This window comes from Crinia signifera, chromosome 1 (genome assembly GCF_055691185.1).
Source record: "Crinia signifera chromosome 1, ASM5569118v1, whole genome shotgun sequence".
NCBI lineage: Eukaryota > Metazoa > Chordata > Amphibia > Anura > Myobatrachidae > Crinia > Crinia signifera.
This window is the reverse complement of record NC_139217.1, coordinates 233,062,486-233,073,430: the sequence shown is the minus strand read 5'-3', so window position 1 is coordinate 233,073,430 and position 10,945 is coordinate 233,062,486.

Sequence of the window (10,945 nt, the reverse complement as noted above, 5' to 3'; positions counted from 1 at the left end):
TGTTCCTGTACACTTGCATGGGACTCAGGAGCTAAGCTCAGTTGACTCGTCTCACACGACTTTCCGGTAAATTCAAACACCGGCTCCACTGTACCCGCACCCTTGCACACCCGCAGCTCTGTACCTTTTACACTCTGGTGGTGGTGATGGGGGGGGGGGGTAGAGTCAGTGAGGCCGTGGAGAGTCAGTGGAGGGGGGGAGGGGGGGGAGCTGCCACAGGGTTACCCGGGGCTGGTGTGGGCTGTTGGGGGGGGGGGGATCCTACCGGCCTCTGGATGTAATATCCTGTGTTTCACAACTTAGGGGGAGGGGGGGCAGTTTCTATAAAGGTAATCATGGGTAGATTGAGAATTAGTAACTGTAGGTAGTGGGCTAGGGGTTAGTGGGCCGGGCTCCAGGTATTCCTAAATTGAGGGTAGGTTATACAAGGTGGGGGGTTTAGGGGAGGTTTGCTTTGGGTTCTTCTGGGAATATATTTTGTTGAGCATAGTAGGTTTATTTTAGGTTTTAGCATAGAGTTTCTGGCAGATGGCAACTTACTGCTTACTCATCCTGAACTATGAGATTGAGGTACATTGTCGAATACTTTAAATGTACAAATGCGCTCATATATTTCCTGTTCTTTTGGTTGCCTGGATGGCGCCTCCGGGCAACTATGATTTATCTATATAGGCGATGGGAGTTGACACCTCTTTACTCATCCGGTCTAATTCTAATACTCTGGGTATATGAAACTAACTGTTTTTACTCGCCTGTTATACGTCTACTTTGCCTAGGTCAGAACTTTAATGTTAGTTGTCTTTTCTATGTTTGAAAATTCAATAAAAAAACTACTGTTATTATTGCTGCAGATGGTTGCACAAGGTACAACTACGAGGCCTACCCTTTGCGCTAAGCAGCATGTGTTCGGTAAAAGCAGCAACCATTTTGTCAACTATGACTTGCATAAAAATATTATAAAATGGCTGAAGATTCAGAATAGTGCAAGAAAAGTGTTTTGTATATAAAATTGGGTACTTGTTTAGTTTCACGGGGGCCGATATATCGCATGCGATATCGGCCGATATATCGGGTGATCCGATGTGATTTTTTACCTGTTCATAACCCCACTATCCTCTACGCAAGGAGTTGATTTTATATAGTGTCATGGCGAGCGCAGTGATCAGCATCCCCCCGCGGGGCTCGCCGCGCTTCAGGCCCGGTGGCTCGCTGCGCTCGCCACACTATATAAAATCAACTCCATGTGTAGTGGATAGTGGGGTTATGAACAGGTAAAAATCCACATCGGATCGGCCGATATATATTGGCAAATATCGCTTCCAATATATTGGTCGCCGTGAAACTAAACAAGTACCGAAAATTGTTTTTGGTTTTACAAGTTTAAGAATGCCGATGTTGACAGTATAGTGGAGCAAGGACAGCTAGCTAGTCTCCACAAACTTGTCAACATTATGCGAACAGGGCCACACATGCGTAGACCCAAGGCCACTGAATCTTTCCCTAGTAACAAGGAAGTTAGATGTTGGGCGAATGATGACATCATGATTGAAAGCAAAGCTTGCCAATAAGACTCAATGCAATTGATTAATCAATTAATTAATCTGATTAAGGTTTAAATATCAGAGTTAGAGAAGGAAGGGGCAGGCAGTAGAGGAAGAACAGGCAAGCTGGAGGTAACTATGAAATGAGGTTTAATGGCTGATCACTGTCCTTGATAGGATTCCATTTTGATTTGATCTAGAATTACTGTCTAAGTATTAGCTAATCAATTTTATGTTTCTGGTGTCTGCATTTGCAGACACCAGGTGATAGTGATACTTAAGGTGATACTTAAGCCTGAATTGTCCTAACCATCTCCCAAGACAACTCCGGATAAAGTTGCGCATATAAGAACCAGCAACTGGGAGACCTAAGAAGGAGGGGACATTTGTAAGGTACCTCTGTTATACTGTCTGGCTAGACATAGAGACTGGACATTTGAATCTTCATACTGCATACCTATCTGCTACTTGCAATCCTCAATTGAAATTTCTATCTTTGGATACTTTTCTGCTAACTGAAATGTCCCAAGGCTAAGTCAACAACCGTTATGAGTTCTAACAACTAATATTGGCATATAAGAGATATGAACGGCTTATTAACAAATGCCATGGACTAACCCACCCTACTTATTGACTAACCAAGTTCAATATATGCCATTTTTTAAACAGCAATCTCTGCCCATTCCATTTTTATCATTTATGTTTTGGAGATATACCATATATACTCAAGTATAAGCCTACTTTTTCAGAACATTTTTTATGCTGAAAAAGCCCCCCTCGGCTTATACTCGAGTGAGGGTCCCACTTGAGTCAATTTTCCCAGTTTTTTGTTGTAAAATTAGGTGCCTCGGCTTATATTCGGGTCTACTTATACTCGAGTATATACGGTACCTAATCACAACCGGTTGTGTCTTTTTCTTTTTTTTTTCTTTCTTTGTATTGTATTGTATGTTGTATGTAATTTTATAAATTCTTGTGTCATTTATTGGAGAAAAAGATAATAATAATAAATGTCATATTATTGTTGAATTATATTCCTGATATTGCGCAGCTCTATTTTTCTTTTACATAATATTGTAAATCTATCTCCCCTAAATTTCACTATATTACTACATTTTTTTAATTCTGTTTATAAGTGGATTGACAAACCAGCAGCAGTTAGCAGGGCACCTTAAACCTGGTCTCTTTTTTACTCTGTAGATAGTTAAAATAGTTTTGTGTTATTAATTATTATTACGTTTAGGTTTTTTGGATTTTACATTCCCTCTATGACATTTTGCATAGGCCTAAGCAGATGATGTTGATGGATTGGAAGGCAGTGTCAAGACTGGTGCCACTAGCTTCAGCACTAATAGTAGGAATTGTTTACGGATCTTTTATTGTTTGTCCTCCATTCTGTATGCTGAAATGTGAATGTGACAGAAAAATTTAAATTAGATGCCTTTCCCACATACTCAAATGGGCAGGATGGAGGCAAAGTCAGATCCAAAAAGCTGTGCACACTTATGCACTGCAGTAAAATTTGTGGAAATTAATGTTATTGAGGTTAATATTAGCGTAGGAGCAAAAAAAAACAAAAAACACAAATCCTGTTATTTTAGCGGTTTTTCTGGTTTTTCTTTTTTTTTTTTTTTAAATCCAGTTGCAAAACACGATACAAAGAAAGGGTGGTGTTTTGGTGTTTTGAAACAGATCCAAAACATGGCAGGAGATACATACCCAAAACACGAAACATGAAACACGAAAAGTGGCTAGCGCACACCTAACATATATATATATATATATATATTGAAAAGAAGGGGGGGCCACACAGTGCGCTCAATGTGAGTGATGGATGGAGCTGCAGCCCTGAAAGGATCCCCTGTTAGATGGGATCCGGGTAAAGAAATGGAGAAAGATGGAGTATTCAGGGTGCGCTACAGAGACCTTATACAATTTCGGCTGTACAATTCAAACGTTTTAAAAAACAATTTATTAAAAAGATGCTCACAGGAGCATAGCAGTTTAAACACAAGGTTCAATTACAGATACTGTGAGCTGAAGATATGATGATCTGTATGTACACAGGGTAGATGAATGTTCATAAACGACAAATGAGCCCAACGCGTTTCGTCGTTCACACGACTTCCTCAGGGGCATGGCATAATATGATAGACACACTGTAAATCACAATACAAAACATCAATCATATAAATGTTTATATGTTGTACTAAAATTCATTAAAACGTATAATACGAATAGAGAAGGGAACGGCAGGTGTAAGAAAAAAAGGACAAAATCAAATATCTTTGTCCTTTATTTCAATTCAACTTCAATTTTATATCTTTGTCCTTTTTGTCCTTTTTTTCTTACACCTGCCGTTCCCTTCTCTATTCGTATTATACGTTTTAATGAATTTTAGTACAACATATAAACATTTATATGATTGATGTTTTGTATTGTGATTTACAGTGTGTCTATCATATTATGCCATGCCCCTGAGGAAGTCGTGTGAACGACGAAACGCGTTGGGCTCATTTGTCGTTTATGAACATTCATCTACCCTGTGTACATACAGATCATCATATCTTCAGCTCACAGTATCTGTAATTGAACCTTGTGTTTAAACTGCTATGCTCCTGTGAGCATCTTTTTAATAAATTGTTTTTTAAAACGTTTGAATTGTACAGCCGAAATTGTATAAGGTCTCTGTAGCGCACCCTGAATACTCCATCTTTCTCCATATATATATATATATATATATATATTTGAAACAATAGGCGGCACTTGGGCGACTTGGAAGAAATGAAGACATCACACAGGTTCAAGATCTTTCGAGATTTAATCTCGTCATCAAGATAAAAAGTTACATGCATACAAAGCATTTATAGCCACATCCCTGTGAAATCAAGACACCTGTTGTGATCAGGTGATACATTGTGAATCTATATTACTATAGACTATAAGCAAATTAATTGCCAAGAGGTGACATACAATACAAATAAATCACGATTACATATCAATCACATTACACTTCTAATAAACAACACATCTAATAAGTAGAAAATTTATATATAATACAACAATACAATATCTGTCATATCAATTCATTGTTACAAAGCTAACTCCGTAGCAGATCTTAATGCATAGACTTCAGGTGACCCCTGCTGGTCAAAAGAGGATACTCCTGTTAGCTGGAAAAGAATATCAGAGTTACAAGGCTAGCATGTTACAACGTTGCCGTTCTATAGAAAAGCATTTAACCCTAGACTCTCATTAAGCCCAATTGGTGACAACGTCTTAAAATAGTGTATCCATTTAGACTCCAACTGTAGGAGTTTTCTCGCTTAGGCACCTCCCCTGACATTGGGGGTACATGATCGATAATTCGATACCTGAGAGAACTTAAAGAGTGCCTGGCTTCCATGGAATGCCGGGCCATCGGCTGTTCACTGTGGCCCTTTTCAATAGCCAATTTAATCGCACTGCAATGTGCAGCCATGCGCTCCTTAAAACTTCTCTCAGTTTTGCCCACATAACATTTACTGCAGGGACAGGTGATTAAGTACACTATGAAAGATGAAGTACAGGTTAGATAATGTTTAATTAAAATAGATTAACCTGGCATGGGGTGCTTGAACGAACTACCACTTATCATATAGTTACATGTCACGCAATTGGGGCACTTGAAGCATCCCATTTTGCGTGGAACAGTGACACCTCTTTTGTTTTGATTTATTGGTAACATCGGCCATAACCAATATAACCAATATATCTGAGAAAAACACTGTATAACCCTAGTGTTTCTCAAAGAGTCTAATCTCTGACCATAGGCCAATTTTTATTCAATGATTTGCGTATCATATCACTCTTGGGATTAAAATGATTTACCCAGGAGATATAATTAGAACGCTCTTTCTTCCTGCGGGACAATAAAAGTTCTTCTTTAGGTACCCTCATAGCTTTCTCTTGTTGTCTCATGAAATCCTCTAATGAATATCCCCTGTCTAGAATTTTTTTTTAGAACTTAATTCATCATCTCCACTTTTTATCCTGATGACGAGATTAAATCTCGAAAGATCTTGTGTGATCTTCATTTCTTCCAAGTCGCCCAAGTGCCGCCTATTGTTTCCTATACATATGCCAACCTGGAAACAGCCTGCAGCAGAGGAAGGCACGGGGAGCAAGTATTGTTACTAAGCATTAGAGTGCCGGCTTTATCTCCCAATATACAGCGTGTACCAGCCTCACAAGCAGGACACAGCAGCAAGGCACTAAGCTTTTTGTTTACCATACATCAGATGTGGATTCGCAGTGAAGGTGGTTACAACAATATCTACTGTCTGAAAAAAACTCCAGGTGAACCACTATGGCCGAGGGAGGTGAGATAAACCCCTGTATTCAACTGGATGTGGGGGACATTTTCAGTTTCTCTGATGCAGAGGCTGATAAAATAGTCTACCAGCAAGGACTATACAATCTTCCAATGATTAATTATTTAAAGACTGGTTTAGACTGAAGAAAAGGGAAACCGATAAAGTAATGCAGTGATACAAATAATCAGACTATTACAAATGTAAAAAAAAGCCCACAAGGAAACCCTGGCAGCGGATAATTCTAACTGGATTGATATACTCCAGAAGCAAATGGATACCTATGTGGCGGACCTCATTAAATGTAAAAATAATAAATTTAACATCGTAACAGAGGACTACGAGAAGCAGAGGGTTTACCCGTGGTTGACCGGTAGTCAGTCTAGGCCTTCGCACCAGGATAACAGACATTTTAAAACATACCAGCACAAAGGAAGAGGGGAATACTCTGATTGGTCTGTGGGCTTCAGCGGCAATGAGAGTACTCCGTGACCAGGGGCGTAACTACAACCTTGTGGGCCCCATAGCAAAATCCTGGAAGGGCCCCCCCCCTCCATTGTCACTACAATGCCACTGGGGGGGGGGGGGGGTCGAAAGATAGAGTGGGTAGAGTGAGAGATAAAGGGTGCAGGGAGAATAGTAGAGAAGGGAGGAGTGTGAGCAGGAGTGAGGAAGAAAGGATCAAGAATGTGAGAGTGTCAGGAAGAGAAAGGAGGAGAGACAGGGGGAGAGGGTGTCAGGTAGAGAGAGAGCGAGACAGTGCCAAGTGTATAGGTAGGGGGGGAGAAAGAAAGAGTGATACTGTTAGAGAGGGAGAGGGAGGAATGAAGGATTGGGAAAAGAGGTGGATAGAAGAGAGATAGAGGTGAAAGAGACAAGGAGCAGAGAGAAAAAAAGAGATGTGAGAAAGCAGAGGAGTGAGAGAGGGTTGAGAGAAAGAGGGGACAGGGAGAAGACAGCAGGAGGTGGGGGAGAGAGAATGTGGTACCCCTGCCTGGGGTTCCCCAGTTTTGCCCCAAGGCACTCCACGGTGAGCCAGCGTTAGGTGGTTGCTAAGCAACCAGCTCACCCAAGGAGAAGAAACCGGCAGCCATGGAGGGAGGTACAGAGGCGCATGATTAATGCCGTGATGTGACACCAGCTCCCTTCGATTGAGCCCTGTGTGATGGACAGCGCAGAGCAGGAAGGTGAAGATGCTGAGACATGGTGAACATCAGAAGAGGAGGAGGAGACAGCGATTAGCGCTGTGGCCTGTCTGGAAGAGAGCGGCGTGCAGGGACCGCCTGCAACGGGAGCTGGGAAGAGAGCCAGCAGCCAGAGAGAGAGAGAGGAGAGGACCGGAAAAGTGGTGAAGAAGAAGATCAAGGGGGTGCAGGGGATAGCCTGCTGGGGCCCCGCCCCCCCCCAAGCCCTGGGCCCCATAGCAATTGCATCCCCTGCACCCTCAATAGTTATGCCACTGTACGGGACCCTCTTCAGAAAGTTGTCGATACCCGAGCGGTGACCTCGGGAAAAAGAAACAAACCTACACCAGGAGGGGCCACCAAAACCAGAGGGGGAAGGGGAATTTGACATCCCCCGAGAACCTAGTGTTCAATCTGTCCAGGAGGTCCTTAACGGGAACTCAATGTTTTAAATAAAGCTTTGACTTTTGTGCCTGCCGGGACTTTTAACTTGTTTCAGTGGGAAATAGAGAACTATAAATTAAATAGAACTCTTCGGCTAAAAGAACACTTCAATGATAAAGTCATATCTGTACAAGATCCAGTGTTCTCTATGCCACCTAAACTTAAAAGCATTGCCCCTTGATCTAAGTATTACCCTTTTTTCCCAAAACAGTTCCATTAAGACCTTTTCTTGTGTTATGCACAATGAAGTGTTGAATGATAAAAGTTTTTGTCATCCTAATTTACCGGTGTCTGAACGGAAGGCATTGGTTGATCTGAGCAGGTGTGAGGAAATAGTTATTCGCCCCTAGGATAAAGGGGGATCCGTTGTCATTTTAGACAAGGATTATTATAAATCAGAGATATATGGACAGCTGTCCGATATAAACACCTATTAAGTGCTGCCTGCCAATCCTACCTTGAAATTTAAATTGGAGTTGGATAAGATCCTAGCAGTGGCTGTTACGAATGGTATTATTTCTACAAGAATTAAAAATGCGCTTTCGGTTCAGTGTCCAGTGGCTCCGCTGCTGTACACTTTGCCGAAGGTACATAAATCCTTGGAGAAACCCCTGGGCAGACTGATCATCTTTGCCCAGGGTTCTCTTTACCAGCCTACAGCGATCTATTTAGTGCACAATACAACAACTGATTCAAAGTAACCCTTGGTACTCTGGACCTGAATAAAAAATTTTTATGCATCTGCTACATCTTACCTTACAGTGCAATTACTTTTTTTTTTATGGGCATTTTTACCTACAGCGAACGGGGTGTGCCATGGGTTCTTCCGTGAGTGTAGATGATGAATTAATTAGACCGTTTGCAGTACTAAAAAAAAAATTCTAGACAGGGGATATTCATTAGAGGATTTCATGAGACCACAAGAGAAAGCTATAAGGGTACCTAAAGAAGAACTTTTATGGTCCCGCATGAAGAAAGAGCGTTCTAATTATATCTCCTGGGTAAATCATTTTAATCCCAAGAGTGATATGATACGCAAATCATTGAATAGAAATTGGTCAGAGATGACCCCGAATTAGACTCTTTGAGAAACACTAGGGTTATGCAGTGTTTTTCTTGGGGCCAAAATCTCAGAGAAATATTGGTTATGGCCGATGTTACCGATAAATCAAACAAAAAAGGTGTCATAGTTCCACGGAAAATGGGATGCTTCAAGTGCCCCAATTGCATGACATGTAACTATATGATAAGTGGTAGTTCGTTCAAACACCCCATGTCAGGTAAATCTGTTTTAATTAAACATTATCTAACCTGTAGTTCATCTTTCATAGTGTACTTAATCACCTGTCCCTGCAGTAAATGTTATGTGGGCAAAACTGAGAGAAGTTTTAAGGAGCGCATGGCTGCACATTGCAGTGCGATTAAATTGGCTATTGAAAAGGGCCACAGTGAACAGCCAGTGAACAGCCGATGGCCCGGCATTCCATGGAAGCCAGGCACTCTTTAAGTTCTCTCAGGTATCGAATTATTGATCATGTACCCCCAATGTCAGGGGAGGTGCCTGAGCGAGAAAACTCCTACAGTTGGAGTCTAAATGGATACACTATTTTAAGACGTTGTCACCAATTGGGCTTAATGAGAGTCTAGGGTTAAATGCTTTTCTATAGAACGGCAACATTGTAACATGCTAGCCTTGTAACTCTGATATTCTTTTCCAGCTAACAGGAGTATCCTCTTTTGACCAGCAGGGGTCACCTGAAGTCTATGCATTAAGATCTGCTACGGAGTTAGCTTTGTAACAATGAATTGATATGACAGATATTGTATTGTTGTATTATATATACATTTTCTACTTATTAGATGTGTTGTTTATTAGAAGTGTAATGTGATTGATATGTAATCGTGATTTATTTGTATTGTATGTCACCTCTTGGCAATTAATTTGCTTATAGTCTATAGTAATATAGATTCACGATGTATCACCTGATCACAACAGGTGTCTTAGTTAAAGTCCTTCACGCCCCAACAAGGGGATGGATTGATTTCACAGGGATGTGGCTATAAATGCTTTGTATGCATGTAACTTTTTATCCTGATGACGAGATTAAATCTTGAAGGATCTTGAACCTGTGTGTGGTCTTCATTTCTTCCAAGTCGCCCAAGTGCCGCCTATTGTTTCCTATACATATGCCAGTCTGCAGCAGAGGAAGGCACGGGGTGCAATTATTGATATTAAGCATTAGAGTGCAAGCTTTGTCTCCTGACATGTATACACACACACACACATATATATATATATATCGTCTCATTTGGAGACTTCATCAGGGGTTTTTCTTGCCGGTATTAATGCCTATCTTGGCCTGGAGAAACTTCACAAAAGTTGTGGAGGCGGGCTGGAGGCGACGCACATCTGCCGGAAGCAGCAGCAACTGGGGGGCCGTGGTGACTACTCTGCCTAGCCGGAAGACCAGAGCAGCGGGAGGGGTGACATGATGGGTAAGTTGAAGTTATTTATTCACTGTGTGTGACATTTGTTAAGCATCCTGACGAAGGGGACAAGAGCCCCCGAAACGTTGTTCATTAAAGCACTTCTATAGTTTTCAACGTGACTTCCTTTAGTCTAAGAGTGCCGCCCGCCGCACAGATTGTATATATATATATATATATATATATATATATGAACAACAAAAGTATTTTGTTATATAGCTATTTTCTTATATAGCTCGTTCTAATACTGATCTCTAAATAACAGCTCTTCGAAGTCTGTCCTATAAATTTTCACCTCATGTAAAAATATTTATTGTAAATTGATTTGTACAATTATGTTATAATTCATTGTAGACTAATGCCCCTGATGAAGTCTTGATTGACAAGACGAAACACGTTGGATCACTTCCGTATTATGCACGAAAACTTCATGATCAAATAAAGATATCGGACAAACCGTTTATTACTTCGAGTATGTTTACAACATTTCAAGTCATGGACAGTTATTAACTTTTTAAGTCATCTCTTGTTGAAGAGATCATTTGGCGCCTTTCCACTTTTGTTGTTCATGTTTGCTATGTTATGATTCTCCACCTTCAGGGAATCTAAGTGGATCAATGGCCTATCCTATTATATACGTTTTACTCATTTATAATATATAAAGTGTCATTTAGCGCGACTAGGGGTATTGTTGGAATATATATATATATATATATATATATATATATATATATATAGACTGTGGCGGGTGTGGACGTAGCACTCCAGACATTGTAGTAATCCAAAAAAGTTTATTTGCAGACAAGCAACGTTTCAATTGAAACGTTGCTTGTCTGCAAATAAACTTTTTAGGATTACTACAATGTCTGGAGTGCTACGTCCACACCCGCCACAGTCTACATAACCTTTGACGGGGCACCCGACCAGCTACAGCAAC